The 27,927-nt window shown below is 43.6% G+C and overlaps 1 long non-coding RNA gene across 16 annotated transcripts in view; it reads left to right on the forward strand.

Annotated features, from left to right (window-relative positions):
• The window catches only part of LOC310852507, a 227,236-nt gene that overhangs the window by 36,753 nt on the left and 162,556 nt on the right, over positions 1-27,927 (forward strand). For 7 of the 16 annotated variants that reach the window (XR_014568161.1, XR_014568163.1, XR_014568164.1 and 4 more), the window contains one exon: positions 16,423-16,488. This is a non-coding gene — a long non-coding RNA (uncharacterized lncRNA). Of the gene's footprint in view, positions 1-12,464; positions 12,915-13,083; positions 13,420-16,422; positions 16,489-27,927 lie in introns of those variants that run through there. The other 9 variants (XR_014568173.1, XR_014568174.1, XR_014568175.1 and 6 more) reach the window with 4 other exon arrangements.

A 27,927-nucleotide genomic window follows, 5' to 3' on the forward strand; every position in this document is an offset into this window, starting at 1 on the left:
ATAAAAGGACCACATACTGTATGATATCATTTGATGGATCAGAAAGCATCCACATATGTATCATTTGGTGTATCAGAAACAGTGGACATAAATCATATGTGAATATTGTCTATCTGTACTGCATTACCTTCAACTAGATGGGCAGTGGAATGTGCAACATCAGCCAAATTTTGGTGCAACCAGTGATGCATAAGCATGCTCAACTAGAGTTGATTGTAAACATTCATGTTTAATTCCACATTATGATTTTCATTCTCGTAAGCAGCCACAACTATACATAGCAACATTTACTGAACTAATATCTAATTTGCCTTTCATCTGTTGAGTCCTACCATAGCCCATTAAGTAGTCTGGCTATTAATACACTATAATTATTAGGATTCTGCTTCCCAGCTGGGAGATAAATTTGGATAATTACTGGGAGCAGATGCAACGCCACCTGCCTCCCGCTACTGAACTGTGACCCATGTTGTCCAGATGGCATCCCTAATTTAAGATGTCCTCCTGGAGCCTACAACCAGCAGATTGAAGAGGAGGAAAGAATCTGGTCGTGGGATCTTACCTCTTAACATTTGCTGCTTCATGTATTCAGCAGGATTTTTAGACTTCCAAGGAGATGAGGAAAAGCACCTTGCTATCTTGGTGTCCTCTTGGCGGCATAGATGGTCCTCAGGAAGGGATGTGGAGCAGATGGAAATGATGTGATGAATTGGAGGGGTTCTAGCTACTTAATAGTTGGTTGCTATGTTTTTGTTGGTTTGTTTTTACTGAATTCAATGGGATTTTCTCCCAAGTTAAGTATGCATATATTTCCATCAATTTGTCTGAAGTATCTTTTCCCATTGTGTTTTCTTTCACCTGTTTTGGACCACAGTCACCATGAGCCTCAACCTGCATGGCCATGTTGCATGGGGCCGATGGAAGTTGTAGTCTAAAAGAGCAGGAAGCCAGCAGGATGGAAAAGGCTGCTCTACTTGGAGATGAAATGCTAGTGACCAACAGTGCTTAGTTTGTTATTACTGCCAACTTACATAGACTATTTATTAAAGTTAGTTACGATATTCTACACTGATAAGGCAAAATGACTGCTGGGCATTTACCGTTTCCTTTAAGAAATGCTTTTGCTTTAAGTGAAAATGACTCATCTTAAACCAATTAAGCTCGCAGTCTTTTTGAATTGCCTTAGAATTCAATTTAATAGATCCAATTTAGGCAAAATCCAATTTGAAAGGTTGGTCGGCGAGTGAAACACTGGCCAAAACCTTTGGATTGGCCGAGGAAAGAGACTTTCTAATTTTCATATTGATTCATAGTAATTGACAATCTAATTTTTAAAACAGCAATGTTTGTTCCTTACCTCACAAAGTATATTTAGCAGTAGTGACTGTAAATATGCTTTAAGAAAGCAGAATAATATGTTAAACAGTTTCACTAATTGGATAACAATGATTAATATTCCAATTCAATAAAGTGCGAAACAAACACTTCTCTGTATTAGTTTTCCTCTGCTTACCAAGTGTTGGGTCTTATCATTCAGAAAGCATAAATATAAATGGAAATTATATATTAGGGTGGCACATATTAAATGAACATTTTTCCATATAGTACAAGAAACATAGCTGAACATCAGTTGTACTTCCATATGAGTCCCATCTGAAGTTCATGAGGAGGTGGGACCAGCAGAACCTGTTCTATGGTGGCACCAATATATTGGAGCCTTTGCGAAAGGAAACGCAACACAACAGGCAATGGGTGGCTTCAGATTCTCTCTCTTGTCCTCTTGCCCTTCACCCTATTCAAGTCCACTATTGGTAGAAAAGTGGATGGGCAGGACCTCTCATAGTCAGTGGAGAGAGGGAAATTGACTCTCACCAAAGTACAGACACAGGAAATGACGTCATGGCTGGGGAAGGGACCATGGTGAGGAGACAGTGTTGGGCCCCTGGCTGGTGTTCGGCTGTGTTGTCTTCTGCTGCTGTGCCTGTCTCTGAGGACTGGGACTGCAGCAGATGGTGAGGGGGTTTAATCCTTTCCTCCAATTCTATAGTCCCATTGGCGCCATCTTTTTTGATGGGTAGGTCAGACTATGAGGCGGAAATGTTGTTGTGATATGCTAGAAGGGCCAAGCACTTTTCAAAGGAAGCTCCCAGGCTTGCTTTTTTGAGTTGGGATTTAGTCACAAATCCAGATCTCCAGGTACCAGTGTTGTGTAGTGGTTAGAGTGTCGGACTAGGACCTGGGAGACCAGGGTTTGAATCCCGATTCAGTCACGAAGCTTGCTAGGTGACCTCAGGCCTGGCACTAAGTTACTTGAGCGTGTGGTGGGATGTCAGTTCCAGGGGTTTCTGGAGGAGATGGTTGATCTAGATCCATTTCAATCTGGTTTTAGGCCTGGTCTCTGCATTTGCACAGGTAAAACTCTTGTGCCAACTGCACCTGTTCCCTGATACGTCTGATTTGGTCACAGTGACACAACCCAGCAAGGATATAATACTTTTTTTTGTTCTTAACTGGGAACACCTTGTGAGGAGCGGGAAATGGCCAATTTATATTTTATAAAGCGGTGGCAACGCACCAGCAATGCAAGTGTTAACATGCCTGACTTAACAAGGCTCTATTTCCTGACAGCGCAACATGATTTTTAAAAACACTCCTGAATGAAGATGGTAACATGCCAGTCATTATACAAGGGATAATGGTGACAGAGCGATGGCTGAATGAGATATTTCATTTTTTTTTAATGGGACAAAACTTTTCTTCACAGCCGTCTTTCTGCCTCTTTCTCTTTCCTTTTCTTTAGCTGCCTCTCTTCTCCTTTATCCTTTCATTCTTGTTTCAAGAATAGCGAAAGAACAGTGATAAGAAAAAGGTGACAGAGAGATAAATCACACAAAAGACTTTTAAAAAGCCTGACATATACGAACATGGGAAATGCATTACTTGATAGAGCAATGATGCCTTTAACATGTCTACCCAACCCCATGAGCCCAACACACTTTTGTGAAAGATTTTGCGCTCATTTTGTTTTCCCCAGTGTTTGGGGGCATTTTGGAGAATGGGTAGAAAATGCTGCCGAAATATGGATTACTAATCTCTGTGTGCATATGCGTCTCAGAACTGTCAGACAGAGGGTGGATGTGTCTTAAAAGAAGAGGAAGTGGTGGATGTTTTTCCCAGGGGGGGAAATGTTTTGTTGCTGTTTCAGGTCTTGGTTTCATGGTGGCATCCCATTCTACTTTGGGACAGAACACACCATGGGAACAAAATTGTCCCATGGTGTCACACAGGGGTGAGGAACCTCAGGTGGTGGGGAGAGGGGTGTGTGTGAATGCGGCCCTCCAGGTCTTTTATTCTGGCCCTTGGAACCCTTCATGCCACACCTCCTCTCTCCAGGTCACACTGTTTACTGGCCCTGTTTTGCGTCTTCCTTGAGTGGGTTTGCCTGGGTGAAATGCATCATTGAACTCCAGCATAGCCTTTTGCTTGTATGGACAGAGGAGAGGGGTACATAGGGCTGTGTGTAGAAACTAGTCTACGGAGAAAGGTAAAATGTACATTTGTTGCTCTGTCCACTTTTGATTCTGACCTCTTCCACTATTGGTATCCAGCCCACAAAAGGTTGCCCAGAAGCAGGGTCAGCTCAATATAGTTTGGCACTTGAGGCAGATCCCAAAGTGGTGTCTCCCTCCTTGTCAGGTAAGAAGGGGTGAGGGGAAATCTATACTGTATCAGGAACAAGAGGAAACAAAGATGTACATTGGGATCGGCTGCCCCTGAAGATTCTGTCACCTGAGGCAGTTATCTCACCTTGCCTCATGGATGGGTCGGCCCTGCATGGATGTGAATGTGGCCCTTGGACTTAGGAAATGTTCTGCAGCTCTGATGTAGCATAATTCCCAGGTACTTCCTTAGGGTAAAATATGGCTGCCTCCACAGGGCACAATTCATTAAGTTTCAGGAATGTTTAAATCCCATTCATTTTAATTTGAGAGTTAGGTCTATTCACCCCCTTATCAGAGAAGCCCCTCAAGATCTCTACCGCACAGCTGATTCTGCAGCGTTAATTTCTGTTGTGAGGGATGACCCTCTTTTAGCATCGACTCGCAACTTCTTAATTTTATCTGTTTGTTAGTTCCCCCTTTTTTTGTTTCTAATGTATTGTTGGGGCTTAGATAACCCCTTTCTCACTGTATAAATTGGGGGGGGGGGCGCTCCTTGAATTTGTGTCAATATCTTACTGGAGAGTCCAGAGCTAGCTCATGGGGTCTGGAGGCGAAGGCACCAGAGGGCGGTGTAGCTCCTTTGCGTAGAGGTTCTCCCCTAAATTTCTTCTTTTTTAAAGCGTCCTAAAGTCCAGTTCTAGTGTGGGGAAACCCCTTTTTTGTGCTGCTGAGCCTCTCTCCTGGGAAATCCACCTGAGTAGGGGCAATTTACGTCTCCTGTTGCTCCTGCTTCGCCTCTCCAGGTGCCAAGTCTGTCTCAGAACTCAAACTCCGACCCGACGCTGAGCACGCTGTTCCGGAAGTGGGCACAATTCATTAAGTTTCAGGAATGTTTAAATCCCATTCATTTTAATTTGAGAGTTAAGTCTATTCACCCCCTTATCAGGCAGGTGGCTTTGTGGGTGGGCCCCGGGCCACCCTGGTAAACCAACCTATTGCAGGCTGGATTGTTTTCGTGCCACCAAATGGGCCAATGGCGGCAGGAGTTAGGGGGTATTCCCCTGGGTGCAAACCCAACCGACCAATTGCAGCCCTTGCAGCCCAGGGGAACTTTAAGTGCCTGGCCTGTGGGACCTTTCGGCTTCTCTCTCACTGTGCCAGTTACCACAATGCCTATGGCCAAACCTCACATATGTAGCCAATAAAGTTGTGGCCTTATTTGATCCCACAACCAATATGCCATGTGTTGCCTAGTTATTTGCACCCTAGGGAACAGGGTACTCACGGGTCCTCGATACCCAATTGAATTATTGAATCTCTGCTACTGAAATTAGCTAGATTTTAAAGAAATGTTTCAGTCTGTTTAAATAATGGTTTAGTATAGAAACCCTTTAATCACCCTTAATAAAGAATTCCCTCTCCCTCCCCAAATTTAGTTTTGCTTCCCTTTCCCCTTTCAATGGAATTTGCAGACAGGTTTACCAGGATACCTTTTTTCTTAGAGACAGTAGAGGTGTCACATGTGAAATCTATTTGCCTACAGAGAATATTAAAGGTAAAGGGACCCCTGACCATTAGGTCCAGTCATGACCGACTCTGGGGTTGCGGCGCTCATCTTGCTTTATTGGCTGAGGGAGCTGGCGTACAGCTTCCGGGTCATGTGGCCTGCACGAATAAGCCGCTTCTTGTGAACCAGAGCAGCACACGGAAACAGGGTTTACCTCCCCCCCGGAGCAGTACCTATTTATCTACTTGCACTTTGACGTGCTTTCGAACTGCTAGGTTGGCAGGAGCAGGGACCGAGCAACGGGAGCTCACCCTATCGCGGGGATTCGAACCGCCGACCTTCTGATCGGCAAGTCCTAGGCTCTGTGGTTTAACCCACAGTGCCACCAGCGTCCCTGCGGAGAATATTAGGAAGCAGTAATAAGCAGAGACTGCGGTATTTTACAAGGACAAATCAATGCTGGATCAAAATCCAATAAGCTAGGAGTTGGCTGTGGCAGACAGTTCCACAAAACAAGAAAAAATAGTTCCAATCCTGATATTGCTAGACTATGATTCTCATAGGCCCTAGCAAACATGGCCAATTATCAGGGATAATGGGAGTTGTATTTCAGCAATATCTGGAGGCCCAACACAACAGATCTATAGTATTTTTTGCCCCATAGGACGCAATTTTTCCCCTCCAAAAATGAAGGGGAAATGTGTGGGCATCCTATGGGGCGAATGCAGTCTTTCGCCGAAGCCTGGAGAGCGAGAGGTGTCGGTGCGCACTGACCCCTCTCCCTCTCCAGGCTTCAGGAAGCTATCTGCAAGCCTTGGGAGCCCGGCGGGAGTTCCCACCGGGCTCGCGGGGAGCAGCCTGCAGCCCGAAGCACGGGGCGCACTCCGGAGCACGCCCCGTGCTTCGCGCAGATGTCTGCAAGCCTTGCGAGCAACAGCCTGTTCTGGGGGCTGGAGTTGGGGGAAGCTCGGGCTTCCCCCGCCCCCAGCCCCGCAAGCAAGCTCTGGGAACGATGGCGAGGTTGAGCGTAACCTCGCCTTCGCTCCTGGACCCCCAGCCCCAGGCTAAAAACGAAGCCAGGACAGCAAGCGGGATCCATCCCGCTCGCTGTCCTGGCTTCTTTGCTCTTTGGGGCTCGGGGGGGAAAAATAATTCCCCCCCTTTATTCCCCCCCAAATAAGGGTGCCCTATGGGCCGGTGTGACCTATAGGGCGAAAAATAGGGTAAGTGGTTTTTAAAATGTCAGTGGTGTTGGAGAGAGAGGCTGGGAAGAGAGATTTCTTGCTTTCTTGTAGCAGAGTTAGGCACAGTGGCGATTGCTCCGGGCACATTTAAACTTGGTTGGATTTTGCATCTATCCTCATTTACCTTTAAATAAATGTTCCCAATGAAAATACTTAGGCTAAAATAAATCACAGACACTTAGCTTTGCAAATAAGTGAATGTTTTACTCACAGATTTTCCAGAAATCTGTTACAGCAAACAAGTACCCATCTGTTGGCAGTAAAACAAAGATGAACAAAGGCTTCAAACAACTTCAAAACAAATGTACTTGATTTCCTTACAAAAAGGATCATGCAATCTTTGGTTTAGCAAAGAGGCAGGCTGTAAAATCTCACTTTTGGAGAGATTCACTTCACTTGCAGGGAGCCTCATGGTTCCTTCTTTCAGGAAGCATGAAGAGAAAGGAGAGTGAGAGGAGGGATGGGAACAGGTCCTGCTGAGAGGCAACCTGAGCTGTGGGCTCAGGTTAACTCTTTCACACATGGAAGTGTAAGCCAGTAACTGTATATTACAGTAAGTGGCTCTTATGTGCTCTGGTAGATTCCAGACTGGATTCTTGTAATGCATTCTACATGGAACTGCCCTTGAAGATGACTCAGAAACTTCAACTGATCTAAAATACAGTAGCCAGGTTACTGGCTGGGGTTTAATTCATAACTCACATAAACACTGTTTTAAAACAGCTGCACTGCATGCCAGTTCATTTCTGGGCCTAATTCAAGGTGTTAAAATTAGTGTTTAAAACCTTATATGACTCTTGCCACAAATATTTGAAAGACTGTCTCTTTCCCTATAAACCTTTGATTGCTAAAATCAGCAGAGGGGACCCTCTTGGTAGTTTCACAACCTCAGATGTTTAGGGGGTGGCAGTCCAGGAGAAGGCATTATCTATGGCAGCTTCTAAATTATAATATTTTCGCCTCAGAGTGCTGGCAGAGGAATGGGGGGGGGGGGGACCGACCATCGCAGCCACCCCCCAGACATGTGCTGCGCACCCCCCACTACACCAGGCACTACGCCCTTGGGATGTGTGTGATGCCCCCGGGCAACGTGCCACGCCCCCCGGGATGTGTGCCAGTCATGCCCCTGCCTGCTATCTGCCCCCCGTTCCGGGCCATGCAGCTTTGCCACTGCCTCAGAGAGGTGCATTTAACACTATCATTGTTTAGTTTCTGTCATATGCTGAAGATGCTCTGCTGCACTCTAGTCTTTGACACCTAAGTTGTGTATATGTATATATTTGGGACCAAGCCTATGGCTGTGATGGTAACTTGATTTACACTGAATTAATATTGTATTTTTAATTGTTTGAACCCATCCTGTGACCTTATGGGGAAGGGCGGTTAAGAAACTGAAATTGTAAAGTGCTACCTTGGGTTACATATGCTTCAGGTTACATACGCTTCAGGTTACAGACTCTGCTAACCCAGGTTAAGAACTTTGCTTCAGGATGAGAACAGAAATCGTGCTCCGGTGGGAGGCCCCATTAGCTAAAGTGGTGGGAGGCCCCATTAGCTTCAGGTTAAGAACAGTTTCAGGTTAAGAACGGACCTCTGGAACGAATTAAGTACTTAACCCGAGGTACCAATGTAATAATAGCTGAGTGAAGATGGGCTCCAAAAATTCTTCACCCTGTTTGCACATCATGAGATTGGGAGTACAGTGTCACTAAATACTCTTGGGAAGGAGATATTTTCCTTTAGTAAGGTTCTTACCCCCCCCCCCACATCACAAGGTTTTCTTTGCCAATGCAGCAACTGAGTTGCCATTTTATATCCCCCACAATGCCCCAAGCCTAGCATTGCTCTTTGGGATTGAGGGGAAGGGATACAGTATTGACTACTACAAAAATGCTAGAGAATATTCGCCAAATGGAGGTGGTGCAAAACAGAAATCCCAGAAATTTCCCCCACGAAAATTCCCACGAAATTGTCCCAAGAGAGAGAGAGATACAGAGACTATAATTCTGGTCTGTAAATGGGAAGATGGCACAAAAGTTAACAGTTTAAAAAAAGACAACACACAATAATCTCTTTATCATACTATTTTTTTTCTTTTGAAATCAGAACTGGAGGCAACACCCTCTTGTGGCTTTAAGCGTAAGAGAAACTGGTATTCACTGTAGTTTTTGCATAAATCACATGAGTACATTTATTAGCTCATGTTTAACAAACGCTGTGTTTAAGTGACACCTAATCACTACTCTTGTTCAGTGCAAGTACCTCAGAGCAAATTCATGTCAGCTGTCTATATTTCTTTAAGAGCTCACTAGTTGTTCTTTAGGGCATTGATACAGAATAATTTCTTATATCTTTTTTTTAAAAAAAGAGACTTTAATATTTCAATTCAGACCCCGGAAACAATTATAGGCTGTTGTGCTCTTGGTCATTTTAGACAATACTTATGAAAAATGGATGGCACTGGGGAGAACGGCGTATTTCAATAAGGTCTTAGATACAGTGCATACTTCAAACTTCCTTTTGCTCTTCTGAGAGCTCAGAAAGAAGGAAGAAAAACACTAAGGAAGATTTGGTCTAGTTTTTTTAGACACTGCATCAATGAATGTAACAGCACTTAGCTTTCAGATAGTCGCATAATCATGGTTCAAAGCATCTTACATTCATTATCTCAGTAACAATTGCAACACGTACATTTATCTTGTAAGGTAGGACAGAATTTTGTGTGTATTATAGATGATGCTGAGACAGAATGGTTGTCTAATGCAGCCTAGTGAATTCATGGCTCAAAATCTTTTGAATCAGATTTCCCTGTTCCCAGCTCACACTCTTATGCTGCAATTCTATGGTCACTTGAAAAGGACCATATCCCACCAAACTTCGTGGGGACTTACTTCTGAGTAGATACACATAGAATTGATAGGCTATAGTCCTGCGCACATTCATCTGTGAGTAAGCACCACAAATTAACTTGTTTCTGAGTAGACAGGCATAGGATTGCAGTTGGGTACTCTGTACTACACCATTTTTCAAAATATGAAACACAACAATATAAAAAATGCAATTAGTAAGAACAGTGAAATCAGAAATTCCACTGCAATATTTTTGAGTTGCTATGGGATTAAGCAATTTGGTTGAGGTAATTACATCTAGATATACAGGACGCACACTGCCTCTGTAAAGAATTCTGTTTCCAAGTTACGTAGTCCTCTTAAGAGGAGTCAGTCTTTTCTTCATATAGTTCACATATAATAGATGGCCAAAGCACAGCATAGCTTCATTTAAATGTTAATTCCATGTAGAGTTCTTTTTGCATGCTGCTAAGAAAACATTACCCATGGTAAAGGCCTTGAATGTGAATAACTACAGTGCACTCTCTACTGTAAGGGATTATCAAGTGCTGATTCCCGCTTTGTGAGTTTGATGTACTCCAGATAAGTGAAAGACTATGATTGCAATACAATGCAGAGTAAAGCACACACAGACTGCAATACCAAACACACGAATGATAGAATGATGGAATCATAGAGCTGGAAGGGACCCCCATAAATAAGGGTTTCCCAAACCAGGGTCTCCAGCCACTAGGGTGTAAGTTCCATTAAAGACAGTAAGGCCTACTGTGTTGTTAAATAGATTGGTTTCAGTTGGGCTAAGTGTGCAGATATAGGAAGCTTTCTTATAATGAATTCAACCATTGTCCCATCTAGCTCAGTACGGCTAACATTGACTGACAGTAGCTGTTCTGTGTTCCAGGCAGGGATCTCACCCAGCCTGGGATTGAACTTGTGACCTTCTGTATACAAAGCAGTTGCTCTACCATTGAACTACAGCCTTTCCTCGCGGCTCCTGTCATTCCCACTTTCAGCCAAGAGAATATATTGTGCCATGTTGTGGCATGAATGGGCATTGAATCCAGTCAGCTGTTAAGTCTTCGTAGTCTCCATTCCTCAGGTCTAGAGAGTTCTACGTCAGGTAATGTTTTGTTGTAGTACAAATGGATGAAGTGGCTGCTGGGAGAGGCAGGGGATGGTTATTCCAACACAAATAACCAGTGAACTTTCCACATGATATAGCTAGCCACCAGTGAGGCCAAATACTGTGTTAAATGTTCTTTTGGTTTGATCCAGCCAGGTGATCATTATGAAGAAACTTCTACAGTGGTACCTCAGGTTAAGAACTTAATTTGTTCTGGAGGTCCGTTCTTAACCTGAAACTGTTCTTAACCTGAGGTACCACTTTAGCTAATGGGGCCTTCTGCTGCTGCCGCACCGCCACTACGTGATTTCTGTTCTCATCCTGAAGCAAAGTTCTTAACCCGAGGTACTATTTCCGGGTTAGCGGAATCTGTAACCTGAAGCGTCTGTAACCTGAAGCATCTGTAACCAGAGGTACCACTGTATTTGTGTAAGGGAAAATCAATTAAGGGGGCTTTGAGTTTGTGTTTCTCAAACAGCACCCTCCTCCATTACACACTGCAAACTCCTCTTGAAATGGAGAGAACTTTCAAATGCAGGATTATGGTGTAGCATGAGAGTCTGTGGTTCAAAAGGGGGAAGGAGTCCAATCTCCCCCTGAGGATATCTAATCACTTGGACATGTCTAATGCGGCTATTTCGCTCTGGGCCAAAGAGTGTGAATAATGAGCCCAATTTCTAATTTAACAATCCCAAAGAGATGCTTCTGCAAGCTATGAAGCCAGCTTCAAAATGGACTAAAAAACTACGTCTCAGGAATCCTAGGTGGGAATCAATCCTGTCCAAATGACAGCCTCTATGCTGCACCTCTGTGAGATGCTGCATTTTTCCATACGCTTTCAGTCTGAATGACTTATTTTTAGTTGAAAGGCAGCAAGCAACGGCGGAGAAAGGAAAGTCTCCAAGAGAGCACAACAGGGGGAAGCAATTCTACTAAGTGAATTATATAGGAAATAAATATGATCATGATGGTTATATAGTTACACGGGCCACATCAATGACCAAGAAACTGACAGCAGTGTCTGGTTAGGAGAGCTAATCACACATAACATTGCTTCAGAAAGCTTAGTGCTTAACAAAAACATACTTTCGCCCCATTACAAGTTCCAACCAGTTTGTGGAATTGATCGATTCAGAACCCAAGCCAGATTGCCCGCCATCATCCGAAACGCTCAATTTGAGGGCCTCTGAATTATTTGCTTTCCCTTCCTGTATTCTGACTTTGCCAAATTGAGTGATGGTAATGTTTCTACCTGGAGTGTAATACTACTTCATTAAAATCACGTGTGTTTTGCTGTGGATTTCAATGAGAGGTGGGCTGACTGCAACCTGAGATTGAACACTAAAAACTGTACTTCATCTATCTTTCTCCAGGAAGAGAATTTCATTTGCACATAGAGAAGGTGTAACAGTCCAGAAAAAGTGTGTGGCAAATAGTGTGTTTTTTTTATTTTTTAAAAAAGAGCCTTAATATCACTTCACAATGCATCATTGTTTTAAACTTCTCCTGGCGTTGCTGTAGGACTGAGATAATTCAGCATGAGGAGGGGAGGAGAAGAGGAGGAGGAACTGGAGAAAGCTTCAGCCTCATTTGCTGCTTAAGCACAGGGGGCTTGGAAGAGACAAGACCGGGATAGAAAATGGAGAGAAAGTATAACAGTTCGATGCTAAAGGAGTACTTTTGGTCTCCGTGAAGCCTTTGCATTAATCAAAATTGCAGGTCCTGTCTTGGGCAGCTCTCAAGTGAGATTTTGAACTTCCCTGAGCTCTTCTTTATTTCTGACCATTCTCACGCTGCATAATTGCTAAAGCCACGCGAGCCCTTCGTTTTTAACATGCCTACTTGACATTCTCTGTTTGTTTACTTGTTTCCCTTTAACATCAAGCTATCTGGATGAAATTCGGATGCAGGTTCAGGAGGTAGATCTACTTTTCAAAGCTGAGATACCAGACCCCCCCCCCCCGGCAATCACCCATTTTGAAAGTCTGTGGGCAGAGAGGAAAGAGCAGAAATATGTGTGATGTGTGATCTGTTTTTGCAATTGAGATACTGGAATGAAAATTGGTTTTTCTCATACAGGGCATAATTATCCAGTTCAAGTGCAAATATCAGATAAGCACAGCACCAGCCCAGTACATTTTGCTGCCTGGGCCAAGGGAAAAGGTGGTGCTCTGTTCCTTCCAAGTACTGAAGCCAACCACACTGTCAGCTGAACCTAACTTCCAACACAGGCAATGGGACAGAATCCTCAGCTACAATAAACTAGTTCCTCCCAAGGCTTTGCCAAACAACAGAACCAGCCCTGGATAACCATCCCAACGTGGAACTATTTTTAAAGGGGAGGAGAAAGATACAACACCTGAAAGACCTCTCAAATACGATTTACTTGGAAAAGGGTTTTCTCAGTATGAGGACAAGCATGCGTCCTAGAAGGGACATGCGGATGCAGCAAAGAACTGCAAGGAGGAAAAAAAGAACTCATTGGAACCTTGTAATGTGTTTGATGGGGGAAGTCTTCTTTCTGGTCAGGTAAAAGTTGGTTTAACTGTCACTGGGAAGAGGTTAGACATAGAACTCTCAGTATGCAAATGAAGGACAGAAGATGTGCACATCCTGATTGGTGAGTGCTGGTTTAGAATTTTCAGTAAGTGAGTGTGATTGGCTTGGGCTGGAGGGGTCAGAATAAGTCGGTGCTAGTCAGTCAGGGTCAGTCTGTGTTGGCTGATGTTTGTGGTGGACAGCCAGAATAAGAAGGCAGCAGAGGAAGATGGTCAAGGAAGATGAAAGAAGACCCCCCAGAGAAAGGCAGAGTGGGTTGATGGCCGCTTGAGGGCATGATGCTGGACTGGATGGGCTACTGGCTTGATTCAGCAGGCTCTCATGTTCTTATGGTGGCTTAGAGTGCAGAGTTGAGGGGAGAAGCTGACCCCAGTGCTAAGAAGTGAGAGGCAGTTTGGAACGCTGGTCTCTAGTGTCTGGTAGGGGAGTCAGAGGAAGATTTCACAACAGTGCAGCCAAAACAGACCTTCAGTAGGTTAGTAGGGGTTGGAATGGGGTTTCAACATGAATCCTCAGTTCATAGCTACCAACTTTCCCTCTTTTTAAAGGGAAATTCCCTTATTCCGAATAGGATTCCTCGCAAGAAAAGGGAAAAGTTGACAGCTTTGCCTCAGTTATAGTGTTGGTGAGGCTTAACTGGGGCAGAGAAAATATAAGGGCAATAAGGTAGAAAAGTTTGAATAGGGTAACTGGTTCCTCAAAGCTGTCTGGGTTTAGTAATACTGTAGTACAGTGGTACCTCAGGTTACAGATGCTTCAGGTTACAGATGCTTCAGGTTACAGACTCCGCTAACCCAGAAATAGTACCTCGGGTTAAGAACTTTGCTTCAGGATGAGAACAGAAATTGTGCGGGGGCAGCACGGCGGCAGCAGGAGGCCCCATTAGCTAAAGTGGTACCTCAGGTTAAGAACAGTTTCAGGTTAAGAACGGACCTCCAGAATGAGTTAAGTTCTTAACCTGAGGTACCACTGTAGTTTTAAAACAAGCTGTTGATATTTAAAATGAAAGTAGCAAGTTAACAAAGTGTGCACTCATTAAAAGACAGACAGTACTATATTAAAGGAACCATAAGCTTCTGCAGTACATAATCTTGCAATAAGTAAACTCCAATATCTTTGTTAAATATAGTAACTGAGTGTGACTAGCTTTATCCCACAGCTACCAGGGTTATTGGTAAATTAAGGGTACAAAAGTTTTAAGTGATATTGAATGGTGGCAGCAGTATAGGTTTAGGAAAATCATTGGAGTGGAAGTCGGGGTTTGCTTTTATAGAATGAGTAAGGAAATATCCCCACTTCCCCCATGCCATGCCCTGATAAATTGCTTGAATTCTTTCCTCAAACATCAGGCTTAGTTGCTGTGTCCAAAACAGAACACAGAACTAAGTGGTCTCATCTCATCTTGCAATGCAGTTCTTATGCAAGGTAGTCTTTGAGCAGCAAACCATGAACAGCAGCTTGGCTATTTCCTCCAGCTGCCACTCAAACCACCCCATTGAAGTTTTACAATATGCTTCCTTGAGCTTTCTACTTATGTCAACATGTGTCACTTATTCTCTTAGGGGGCTATAGACAGATTCAATACAGAGAGGAAGCTCTTTTGTCTATTTTTAATTTTTATAGAAACAACTCTCTGTAGCACATCATCAATCAATTGAACACTGATATTTAACCCTTGTCCTTCCCTGATCTCTTGGCTGCCCTGTTACTACTCCTTTCTCCTCCTCCTCTATCTGGGAAGCAAAGTTCCCAGAGCTTCGAGCCTGAGATGGCACAACCTCCTTCTATGAGGCACTTGCCATCAAAGAGCTTTGTTTCTCAGTGAGATAAGGGGGTGGCAAAAACAGTAACCAGCAAGCAGGTAGAGAGTGAGCAAGGAGGGATAAGAATAAAACATTAACATTAAGCAATGTTGGTATAGAAGAGACAGATGTTGAACAACTATAGCTCAATGTTCAAGCACATGCTTTTCATGCAGAAGGTCCTTGGCTCACTCCATTTTTTGTGGTGGCAACCATCTCTCCCCCAATGTTCTGTGTGAGAGCCAGTGTGGTGTTGTGGTTAAGAGTGGCAGTCTCGTAATGTGGGGAAGCGGGTTCGCGTCTCCGCTCCTCCACATGCAGCTGCTGGGTGACCTTGGGCCAGTCACACTTCTTTGAAGTCTCTCAGCCCCACTCACCTCACAGAGTGTTTGTTGTGGGGGAGGAAGGGAAAGGAGAATGTTAGCCGCTTTGAGACTCCTTAAAGGGAGTGAAAGGCGGGATATCAAATCCAAATTCTTCTTCTTCATAGAATCATAGAGTTGGAAGAGACCACAAGGGCCATCAAGTCCAACCCCCTGCCGAGCAGGAAACACCATCAGAGCACTCCTGACATATGGTTGTCAAGCCTCTGCTTAAAGACCTCCAAAGAAGGAGACTCCACCACACTCCTTGGCCGCAAATTCCAAATTCCACAATTCCTTTTCTTCTTCTTCTTCTTCTTCTTCTTCTTCTTCTTCTTCTTCTTCTTCTTCTGCTGCTGCTGCTGCTGCTGCTGCTGCTGCTGCTGTAACAACACTTAAATTCTGAAGTATTGCAGAGATACAAAATGGTGGCCAAACTGCCAGCAAAACAACCTGCAGTGATGGGGAGAAAAACTTAGGGGAGCAGAAAGAAGACGTGTTATTCCAACTGTAAATGGTAATCCCCACTTCCCAAGACATTGTTGGAGAATTTCTCATTCCTTGGAGAAAATTGAGGAAATGGGTCCCCAAATTTCTCTGCCCACAGACAGGGTATACAATTTTGAGGGGGCATTGGCACTCAGCTTCAGTTCCCATTCACTTACCTATGGATAGGTAGACAGTGAACAAACAAACCTGATAGGTGAGATGATCATGCCCTGGACCAGTCTTGAGTTTCCATCTTGGATGAGTGTGAGTCACCCCCTTATTTGCCCTTTTACTGACAGTGATGGTCAGTAGTGGCTCATTAACTCTGGTCAGCAACTAATCTAGGAGAAGGAACTTCTGATCACAACTTCTGTGCCCATGTCCTGCCTGCAGCATCTTTTTGCACTAGTATAACATCAACAGCTGCTCTGGCAAGAAAGTGGGAAAGATTCCATGTAAGCTTTTTTTTACTTAAGTTCCATTCTTACTGCATGATATATGACCAAAACCATTCAGCAGTCAACTGATATTCCTCATGTGGGAAGCCATAAAAATTAAGTAAAGCCTTAAATCGATAAATGGTTGGATATGAATCCATCGTAGTAACAGAGAAAGAAAGAGTAAGATCCATGGATATTTATTCCTCAGCATAATATGTTATACCTCCAGGAAGGGGATTTGTTACTTTGTTCATTCAAGCCTACATATTTCTAAAAGGGAGAATTCAGAATGTCTTTTTATTATTACCCTTTCATTGCATTTCCAGACTGAATAAAAGCGCAAATGATTCTCATTGACACTCTGACCCATTATTTCCTCCTAAAGGCAATGAAGACCGCAGAAAAAGTCCAGCACCTGTATCCAAGAACCCATATCTAAGTCCCTCTAAATGTGAGTACCATATTTTATATACCCCTTATGGTAAGAATATGACTATCAATATGAAACTCCTTCTCTAGCTGCCATCCATTTCACCACAATTCCATTAAGATGCATTATGTTTGCCATAGCTTGTCCTCTAAAACATGTTTGGCACCCTTACAAACATATCTCTTTACGAGGGGGGTGATTCCTGCCTGTTTGAAGGAGGCAGTGATAAGACCGCTCCTTAAGAAACCACCCCTAGATTCTGAAAACCGAAGGAACTACTGGCCAGTTGCTATCTTCCCTTTTGGGGGGCACTGAGTGGCTGGTCAATGTCCAGATCTTGGCACTATTGGAGGAGACTACTTTTCTAGATCCATTTCAATTAGGGTTTTAGCCTGGCTTTGGCACAGAAACTGCCCTGGTCGCCTTATATGATTATCTCTGTCGGGAGAGAGACAGGGGCAATGTGTTCCTGTTAATCCTCCTTGACCTCTCAGTGGCTTTCAATGCAATCAGCCACTGTATCCTCCTAGAGAGGCTATCTGAGTTGAGTTTTTGCGGCATTGCTTTGCAGTGGTTCCAGTCCTCCTTGGATGGTTGTCTTCAGCGGTTGATGTTTGGGGAATGTTTTTTGGCAAAATGTGGTCTTCAATGTGGGGTCCCTCAAGGTTCAATTTCATCCCCCGTGTTGTTTAATATCTACATGAAGCTGCTGAGTGGAATCAGCTGGAGTTTGGGAGTGTGTTGTCAGCAATATGCTGCTGACACACAGCTCTATTTCTCATTTTTATCTGCAGGCAAGGCAGTGGACTGGTGTCTTGCCTTGGTAAGGGACTGGATGAGAGCCAATAAACTGAAGCTCAATCCAGATAAGGCACTGTTACTGGGTGGGTCCCTAGACCAGATGGATTGGAGACTGCCTGTTCTTGAGGGGGTTATATTAAGGAGAAGGTACATAGCTTGGGGGTGCTCCTGGAGCCATTACTGTTGCTTGGTGGCCTTCGAGTGCCTTCTAGCAGCTTGGGCTGGTGGCCAAGCTATGCCCCTATCTGGACTGGGATACCCTAACTTCTGTGGCCTATGCTCTGCTAACCTCTAGGTTGGATTACCGCAATGGGGGGGGGCTCTTTTTCCATGGGGGGGGGGCAGGAGGCCTGTCCTCTTCTCCTTGCTGCTCACTCCCTGGGCAAATGCAAAAGTGCAGGAGAACCAGCCAGATGGTGTAGGTTAAGTGGTAAACTCTAGTTGCATGCCACCCCAATCTCCAGGTGGTGCAAGATATATCATCACGGACAGAATCATTGCCACACACGGTAAGAACAGGGATATATTTTGAATGCTTCACTTGCAGCTTTATAAATCATTTAATGTGTCAATATGTATGGAAGCCGTTAATATTGCAGTTGTATAAGGGATTGTTATTTTGACTGGAGTGTAATTGGAATTAATAAGATTTTGGAACACAGAAATAAAGTAAATCATCAAACCATCAATTCTATCATGTGGGGGGCACCTAAATTATATAATTTGGCATCTGAATGATTGGTATTAGTAACTGTATTATAATTTGGCATTGTTATAATGAGGCTATTATTGGATTATTGTAATTGAAAACTAATAAAAATTATTATCCCCCCCAAGCCCTACACAGCTCAGAGCCTCAATGCGCCCCCTGCCACAATTCATGGTCTAGCTTTCACCATATTGGTCCCTTCCTGCTCTTCACAGTGGTAGAGAAGAAAGGAAGATGGATGCACACACATACCATGGCACCTTGGGGATTTGAATATTTTGCATGTGGGAAAGTGAGAGGAAGCTGCAGAATAAAAACTGCCCATTGCCTCAGGGGTCACCAGTGTGCACATGCAGGTGCACATATGTCCACATAGATTTTCCTTGGTGGTCACAGGGTCCCTTCCTCACCCACACTGAAATTAAGCTTGAAAGAAGCATTTTATTGTAGCCAAAAGACTGTGCGTGCTTGGTTTCAGGGTGTTTGTAGTGCCCATGAGATTTTCTCTGGTTTACGGATGTGCCCATGGATCCGAAAATGTTGGTGACCACTGCACTACAGAACTGTGTTTTAACATCTGATGTGCTGAGTACCCACTATATTGCTCTGGGGCAAATAGCAGCCGTGCTTTTTGTAATGTTTAGTTTGGACAAAGTATAATATACTACTCGGCTTGTGCAATGGAAGCTTGAAGGAGAGGGTGTGGTATTTGCTCCCATATATTCTCAAATATTTACAGTAGAGATGTCAAAAACACAATATTGCCATTCAAAAGGTTTGTGGGCAAGCCAACCATCTACACAAAATGGCTGATGTCAGCTTGGTGGTAAATCTGTCCGCCGACATCATTGCCACTCACCTCATGTAATTTGCCAATTAACTTTGGACAACAATATAAAGGCTAAACGTCACCACACAACTTTTTAAATGATAGAATTTTAAAGTCTTTTTTTGTGGTAGTGGAGCCCGAAGGCTGCCTTGCGATGCACCTGGGTGAATTTGAGTATCTTGCTGCATTCCACATGATCTCCTCTTATTTGTACTGTTGGGTTTGTCTTATGCTCAAAGCAAAGCATGGTGCGTTGAAAATGCAGCAATGTTCTTACAACAAATAGAGCAACAGAAAAGGACACCCTTTGCCTAAAGTATCTTTACAGCTGCAGAGGTAGAGCGGGATGATGAATTGAATAATGCCTTTCAAATGGCAGATATACAGTATCTGAATATGAAAAAAGCAGGCGTGCATGGGAGCATGTCACAGCAATGTGTAATGCTGCTGGTTTGCTCAAGGTGATGAAACAGTTTGCTGCCGTCCTTGCCACCAGTAGACTATGTCGATTCTGAGCTGGATTCATGTTTGAACTTACATTCATTAGGAGCTGAACTTCGCATGATATGATGGTTGAAGGTAAAATGCAAGGATGTGGCACTAAATTGATAGATTAGTTAGATTAACCAATGGACATCTTTTTAATTGACTACGGCTGCAATCCTAACCCCACCTACCTGGGAGTAATCCCAATTCAATTCAATGAGACTTATAAGATTGTCATTATGATTGTGCTGTAAAAAAGGAATCCTTGCTGAATTAGGCAACACATTTTAGGCTGCGGAAGAAAAAGTTTATAAATGATAAAGGGTAAGATTTCCTCCCAGTTAAAGGAGAAGACCAACCCATGTTACAAAGTTATCATTATGAGTTTGCTACTTACAGTAGCTGTTATGGAGTCTGTGTTTGGAGAGGACAGGGTTAATGGAACCAGAAGGGTGGCTTAAATATCTTACTGGTCAAACTTGCCAGCCACATCCTTTCGTTAGAGAGATTGTGGCTAGTTGCCTACAGTAACTAGGAGATACCTGTTTTTTACTGAATATGTTCTGAATGGAAGTCAGGGACATATTTCCCCCTACAGCTGATGAAATCAAGGTCTCTCTGTTCAGGTGGGGAACCTTTTTCCTATAAAGGACCATACAGGAACAAAGGGGTAGAGATGGAATTACTGGAAATCACAAGTAGGGAGAGTGCTGCAGCATCTGACTTCACTTAGGCATCTGGTTGGCCACTGTAAGAACAAGATTAGGTTCTAGATGGGCCTTTGGCCTGATTCCATAGGGCTCTTCTTGAGTACCTATGATTGTGGCTTCTTCTTCTTCTTCTTCTTCTTGTTTAGTCGTTCAGTCGTGTCCGACTCTTCGTGACCCCATGGACCAGAGCACACCAGGCACTCCTGTCTTCCTCTGCCTCCCGCAGTTTGGTCAAACTCATGCTGGTAGCTTTGAGAACACTGTCCAACCATCTCGTTCTCTGTCGTCCCCTTCTCCTTGTGCCCTCCATCTTTCCCAACATCAGGGTCTTTTCCAGGGAGTCTTCTCTTCTCACGAGGTGGCCAAAGTATTGGAGTCTCAGCTTCACAATCTGTCCTTCTAGTGAGCACTCAGGGCTGATTTCCTTAAGAATTGATAGGTTTGATCTTCATGCAGTCCATGGGACTCTCAAGAGTCTCCTCCTTCTAGTCTGGGGCTAAATTTGCAAATGGGTTGTTGAGATTCCACAAACAAGTCATTGCCGACGGTTTTTATTGTATTTTCACTTCTTAGAAATGATAAACCCAGATTGAATTGGAGGTGGGATGCAGGCTGATGCCAAGGACATCATGTGGATGCTGCGGAGAGTGGGGGTGGGGAAGCAAGCATGAGGATCCTACAATAAACACCTGTTTGGAAGCAACCTCAGACGGAGAAGGGAGAGCAATCTTTGAGTTCCGAAAGGGGTCTTTGGGGGCTGCCTTTTGTAGGGATCTGATGTAGGGCAGTGGAACTCTATCTGTAGGAGTGTTTTAAAAATCCACCCACAAAGGTGGTGAAATGGAGCTGGTTTCTTTTTTTTGGGGGGGGGGGATGAAACAGGCAGTTGGTAAAAAGAGAGTGAGCTTTCCAACTTTTCAAGCATCCTAACTGATGTGGGTGCAACCTCTGTGGCTCCTTTTTGTGAACAGGGTCTGTGTAAAACAAAGTTGGGAAACCTGTGGTCCTTCAGATGTTGTTGGACAGCCAATGTGGTCAAGGATGGTGGAGGTTGTTTTTGTTGTTGTTCACATCTTTCTGTCTTGGGAGACAATGGAGGAGCACATTTTGGGGGGTGAAGTCAAGCTGTTGGAAGGTAACTGTAGACCCTGGCATGGGAGAGACATGTTTTATTGCAGCTGGGTCAGATGAAGGTGTCCAGCTGTGCTGCTACAGATGCACTATGGCGTTTCTTCTCTCTGTGTTCCTTACAGAGGTCATTCTTCCTCTGGTCACTGCTATGGATGCATGACCTGACTGTCTGTCTCTAGGCATTGTGGTCATCTGCAAGGGATTACCATACAGTGGGATTGATGTTGTCAGCCTTGATGTCATGTTTGCATACATCTTTGTAACACAGAGTTGGTCTGCCATTGCGCCTGGTGCCTGAAGCCAGCTCCCCATAGAGCACATCCTTAGAGATACTACCATCTTCCATTCTATGGAGACGACCAAGCCAGTGTAGATGTTGCTGAGACATGAATGCGAACTTGGGAGTTGTAGTCCAGTAACATTTGGACCGCCACAGGTCTCTCACCCCTGGTGTAACCAACCATGTGGAATTTCTAACAATGTATTTTGCATATCACACAAGCAACTGGTGACCATGACTGATGTAGGAGCAACTACAGAAGAGACAGCAACCAATGGGCTATGTGTAAAAAATATTTTAGGTCTGCTGAAGTCACCAGGAAAAAGAAATAGCTCTTGAATCCAAGTACTTCGTACTTAGATGGTGGCATGAGTTCTAATAATAAGGAAATATACATAAATGTTTCTGGCTCTGTAGAAATTTCTGCAATGGCAAAGAACTAGTTAATCCCTTTGATCAAAGAAATTGTTTCATGCTGTTCCCATCAAAAATACTTAATATGGTTTAAGAGGTGTTCCAGTTAATTATTAACCTCCAGGAGATAGTTGAAAAAGGTCACAATTCTAAATTTGGGATCTGTCAAGATGTCCCGAACACTGGTAGCATATGAAATAAGTGACATAATCATTTGAAAAACTAATTAATTTGCAGAGATCCAATATATGCAGCACAGGTTGTTCTTAAGATGTTCTGCACCATGGTATAAATATTCTGGACATGATACAAGCAGTCATTTGGAGTGCACTGTTAGTCAATGTGGTGCCCTCTAAGTGTTGCTGGACTTATAATTCCCATCAACCCTGGCCAGCATGACCAGTGTGGTCCAACACCATACTGGAGAGCACCATACAATAATAACACATATATCTACATCAGCACCAAGGGGCAGAAGCAGTAGACAAAATTAAAAAAAATCATTTATACTCATTTACCTTGAAAGTAACACTCCATCAGCTAAAGTCTGTGATACAGGAGTCTAAAATCAGTATCTGTCAGGGGCTAGACTGCGGAGGAATGGTGGGGACCGCCTCCCCCCCTTTTCCTGACCCTTCCCGAGAACAGGAGGACAGTATAGATTTAGAACAGTGGTTTGTGGAAGGGTGCAGAGGGCAGAAGCTGGGAAATATTGGAAGAAGAACAGCAGGAAGAAGCAGCAGCACTGGGGGAGAGACATCTGACAGACTCAGTGTCCTTGGAAAGCATTCTTAACCCCCTTCTCCCAGGACCAGGTGGGCATTGAGGGTATTAGAAGAGAGAGCTCAGAGGCAGGCAGCTCAGATTAACTGATGCAGGAGTGACGTTGAATAGGGGAGACATAGGGGGTGGGACTTTACTTGGAGCAATGCCTTTATTAGGGAAAGCTGCATTCCTTCGTCACTCTCTGTGAATTATTGAATAAATTGCTTGGTAAGAATGTTTATTGTTTCTCTGATTCTGGACTGCCACTGTGGGAAGGGTCTGATTCCCCAAGACCTGGCAGTAATCATTCACCGTGCACTGCAGTCTGCTGCTGACTATGTTCCCTGGTCAGCTCTCTGGTGGTGCTTGCGATGGTATTGGCGGGGCGGGTGCAGGAACTGTCGGTGAGTACCAGTACCTTCCCCCCACCCCATTTTCATTCTTAAAACTAGATGAATATTTAAGAAAGAATGATAAGGTACATTACGATCCAGTTGAGTAGACTATCCAGGGGCCGAGAGCCCATTTGTCAGTTAAGCCTTGTCATGCCATAAAAATGAACATGGTTTAATCTCAGGTGCGTTGTTTCCCCCCGGCCCAAATAAAGCTTTGACCCGTTTTATGAAGGCACTATCAAAATATTTGTCGATAAACATTGCCTAATGTAATTTTGTAATGGGATCGTGTTTCCTTCCGAGGATAATCAAAATAAGCTGAAGGATTCTCACTGTGGCACACAAGGACTGATGTTGTAAAACTGCTCACATATGCATAACAAAAATATTTGTATTAATCAACGACGGCAAACTTTGGCTTACGGTTTTATTCATGGTGGTGTGATCTTGGCTCCTACTGTAATTTTCTATACACAAATATAAGTTGTGAGTAAATAAGAATAATTTGCACTTGTATAGTGACTTTTTTCCTGCCCTGTATTTATAAAGTACACAGGCAGTGTTAATCATTTTTTCACCTAATACTCAGCATTTGAGCTGACATTTCTGCAGCCATTACTGGCATAAACATCATGTTTTGTGACAATGTGCTGGAATAGTGGTTGGCTGGTTCATCCTGCCCTATATTTGAACCCCAGACTGGCATTTCCTATTCTAAACTCTTATTTGCTGCAGCAAATTGGGCTAGATGTGCCAAACACTGGGAACTTACCTGCCCTTACCTTTCCTCTGCACTTTCCTGGCACCATCCATGATTTGAGAGTCTGTGTCTGATCACCCTTTTTTTTGCTCCAGAGTTTTCTCCATGAAAACCCGGAGGTGAAGGACATTTAGGAGGTAGCACCTATCCACTCAGCTACAGTTCATTTTTGCCTTATTTCTGTATGGATTCCTACCATTTGACAAGCATGTCGCTAAAGAGCATTTATTGATTAAGGAAGATTTATTGGCTGACTTTTTGCACAGAAGCTTGCTGTCCTTCCTTCCTTCCTTCTTGATTTTGAGACTCTTAAAGATGTGAGGGCCTGGGCAGGTTCCTAGCTTGCCAATTGATTAACCCATCCCTGAAACAATATGTTCCTTCCTCCCAATCCTTTCTAGGGAGGGCAATTTCTGTCATATAGGTAAACCCTGATTAGCTAAAGGTCCTGCAGACCCTAACTCAGCAAATAACATGACAACTATTCTAAGCCTTTTAATGTGATTTTAATGCTGACATTTTATCTGTGGACTTCTGGATTGTTTGTAGAAGTGACCCTGCAGCGTTGAGCTTGCAGCACCCGTCCCTAATGATGAGTGACTCCTTCCATACCCACTGTTCACACAGACATTTGACATGAGGAAGTCTACCTGCATAAAGCTATGAGGGCAGGCTTCCTCAAGACCCAAAACTCATGGGTAGTGGAGATGGGTCCAGGAGAAACTACATGTCATTGGGGATGGGAATATATATATATAGGTGGAGGCCTACAGACCCTCCCTACATTCTCCATCCATTTATGCAAGTGTTTGAGATACCATGAGCTGGTATTACACTTGACTGCGTGCTTGATGTCTGATGGTTTGCTTAAAGCAGTCGCAGCAATCAAGTGAAACTCATTTATCCATTACTCTATACCCATCATCAATGTAAGAGAGCAGAGAAGTGTCAGTATGGAGTTCTGCCCTGTCTGGTGCTCCTCCTACTAGATCATATGCTCCTTTTCCAGCCAGTTTCATATATGTGTTTTTTAAAAAAAGAAAAGTATGTGTGTGGGGGGGGGGGATAAAGGGAATTCAAAGAGAAAGGGCAAGCAATGAAAGGGTTAACTACACTCTCCCACCTGCCACTTGTATAATGGCTGTTTGGTGGAGTTCCAGGTTCCTTGGTTTGATCTGTTGTTAAATGTAGTTTTGGCCTCTGTCTCCACCATCATTCTCCCATTTTCCTTTTTTTTAAGGATGAGCTTAAAATGACAATGACAACCATCACCATCACATTTCGTCCTTTGTCCATAAAATATAACAAATGTGAAAGTTTTTCAGAACGCTCTGTCAGCAGGGGACTGTTATATTTACCTGGCTGAAAAAGAAATACTTGTGGATTAATTATAGTCACACCTGTGTTTATATTTTCTGTAACTGAAGCTGCAGTTACTTGAACATTTGCTGCCTGACTGTGTTTTCCACTGTGTTGAAAATTTGCTAATAAAACTCTTTTGGCCCTAGGGCTGAAAGGTGTACTCTGAATCTTGAAGTGTTAGTATAGTATCACAAAAGTCTCCTTTGTATAGCACTTCTGTAGAAAGATGTGTCATGCTGTCTGTGTATTCACCTGGCTACAAGCTTGCAAATTGACAAAGAATATGCTTTATTTGACTCCAACTATTATAACTCCATGGAACTTCCAAAACATTATCTTTACCTAGCAAGAGTCAATAACGATCTCCACTCATGGGAAAAAGTGCAAGCAATTTGGCTACAGTAGGGTATCTTGGATAGTTCTTTGTCCTGATATTTGTGTTATTTCCAAAACTTAGGCCATCCCAATTTTCCTTCATTAAAGCCCTTGTCCACTGCGGTACATTTATTCTTCCGCTGTGAGAGTTAAGTGCAGATGCCACCATCTAGCTTAAAGCAGCAGACATGAATCTTAGCAAATAATAAATGGCTCTGTTACGGACTTGACTTTCTCAGGCTGATTGTTTTAGATCTGTGCTTTCCCCAAGAGAATTAATTGAATCCTTTGGCAAAAAACAACAAAGAGCCCTGTTTATTATGGCATGCGCTTTTGTGGACGAGAGTCTATTTCATCAGATATGTCATACTCAAGACCATGAAAGTGGATGCCATAATATATTTGATTAGGTTGGATCCAGATTTCAATTCATGGAAGGAACTGAGAACCAGCAGAGGCTCTGGGAAATGTGTGTATGTAAGTAATTTCTGCCAGTTTTTCCTGCAGTCTCCAGTGCCATCTCTGACACTGTTCCAAATAGTCCCCACAAGCCATTGGAGCAGCTTGAGGGTGTACAGAGCACTAAAGGGGAAAGGGAAAACAAATAAAAGTCACCTCTTCCCTTCATCTAGTGGAGTATCCTATGGGTGAACTTCCACCCATGAGTAGTCTGCTTCCAATCCACTGTCATTAAGGTGCCATAAGAGTCTTTGTTCATTTTTCTGCATAGGAACAGAGGAAGCTGCCTTGTGGTGAGTCAGGCCAATGGCCTACCTAGATCAGTGTTGTCTACACTGACTGGGAGCGACTCTCTAGGGTTCTTTCTCAGCCCAACCTGGATATGCTGGGAACTGAACTCAGGACCATCTGAATCCAATCCAGATGCCCTACTGACCCTTCCAGCGTAAACAAGTTAAGAGCCCATCATTCGGAGAAGAATGCTTATGATTAAAAGTTTTGGCAAAAAGTGTTGGGAGTCTATCTGTTGGAGGGCAAAAGCTACGTTTTAGTTGCAAGATAAGAAAATCAGGAGAAAACGAAAAAAATCCAATGTCATTTAGTCTCAGTATGTGTGTTACAAGCATTGTTGTCATGAAGGGATGCTAAATGAAAAACGTCTGTAAAATCTTTGTATTCCTTAGAGGATATCATAAGAACTGGAAAGTTATAACTGAGAGGGTGTTCATACATGAATCTGTAAGAGGATCTGGAGATGACTAGCAACAGTATTAGACTCAAAAATCAACCAGAGATGAAGTCTCTTGGGCATTATGCTAGAGCAGGGGGAGACAATGCGGTGTCTTCAGCTGTTCTTGGTCTAAAATGCAATAAATTAATTACACAAATTTGGTCCATCAAAGTTGGCACATGTGAGAATTTCAAAATGCAGTGATGCAGATTCTAGCTGATAAGCAATGAGCAGATCACACAACTGCTTTTTATTATATCTGTAATACGCATGCACTTGCCAACATTCTAGTTCAGGGGTTATCAAGCTGTTCTAGATGGTTCCATGTATTGGAAGGAGTGGGCTGTAGCCTACAAAAGCTTATTCCATACAAACCATGTTCTAATATTTCAAGATGTACAAGTCTATAAAACAATCCTGAGATGCAGGTGGTGCTGTGGTCTAAACCACTGAGCCTCTTGGGCTTGCCAATCAGAAGGTTGGCAGTTCGAATCCACACCGGGTTGTTCTGTCCCAGCTCCTGCCTACCTAGCAGTTCGAAAGCACGCCATTGCAAGTAGATAAATAGGTACTGCTGTGGTGGGAAGGTAAACGGTGTTTCTGTGCGCTCTGGTTTCTGTCACAGTGCTCCGTCGCACCAGAAGTGGTTTAGTCCTGCTGGCCACATGACCCGGAAAGCTGTCTGTGAACAAACGCCAGCTCCATTGGCCTGAAAGTGAGATGAGTGCTGCAACCCCATAGTCGCCTTTGACTGGACTTAACCATCCAGAGTTCCTTTACCTTTACTCTTTACCTTTACTTACCACTGAATTCTTTGGGATTTATTCCCATGTTCTTTAAATTCTGCACCATGGGAAGCACTTTTCTGTGGGTTCTGTGCATCAGTCCCATGGTGCAAGATTTAAAAGGCCCAGCCCACATGTGTGAGCCTGATGGTATGGGTCTTTCTATTAGAATCAGCACTCTGGTGAAAGAAGCATGCAGCTTCTATGGAAAAGACCCTTCTGATCAACCTTGCCAATGTGGTCGTAGGGCTAGAACAGTGACACTAAAGCTGAGAGATGAATCCATCTAAAAGGACCTTCCATGGCATGAATGTAGCATTTAATGCAGGGGCAACCAACATGGTGCTTCCAGGTGTTGCGACTGCAACTCATAGCATCCCTTACCATTGCCCATGCTGGCTGGGACTGATGGAAACTGTAATCTGTAACACCTGGAGGGACCATGCTGGCTACCGCTGATTTAAAGATT

Source organism: Podarcis gaigeae, assembly GCF_964106915.1.
Source record: "Podarcis gaigeae genome assembly, chromosome: 9".
Classification (NCBI taxonomy): Eukaryota; Metazoa; Chordata; class Lepidosauria; order Squamata; family Lacertidae; genus Podarcis; species Podarcis gaigeae.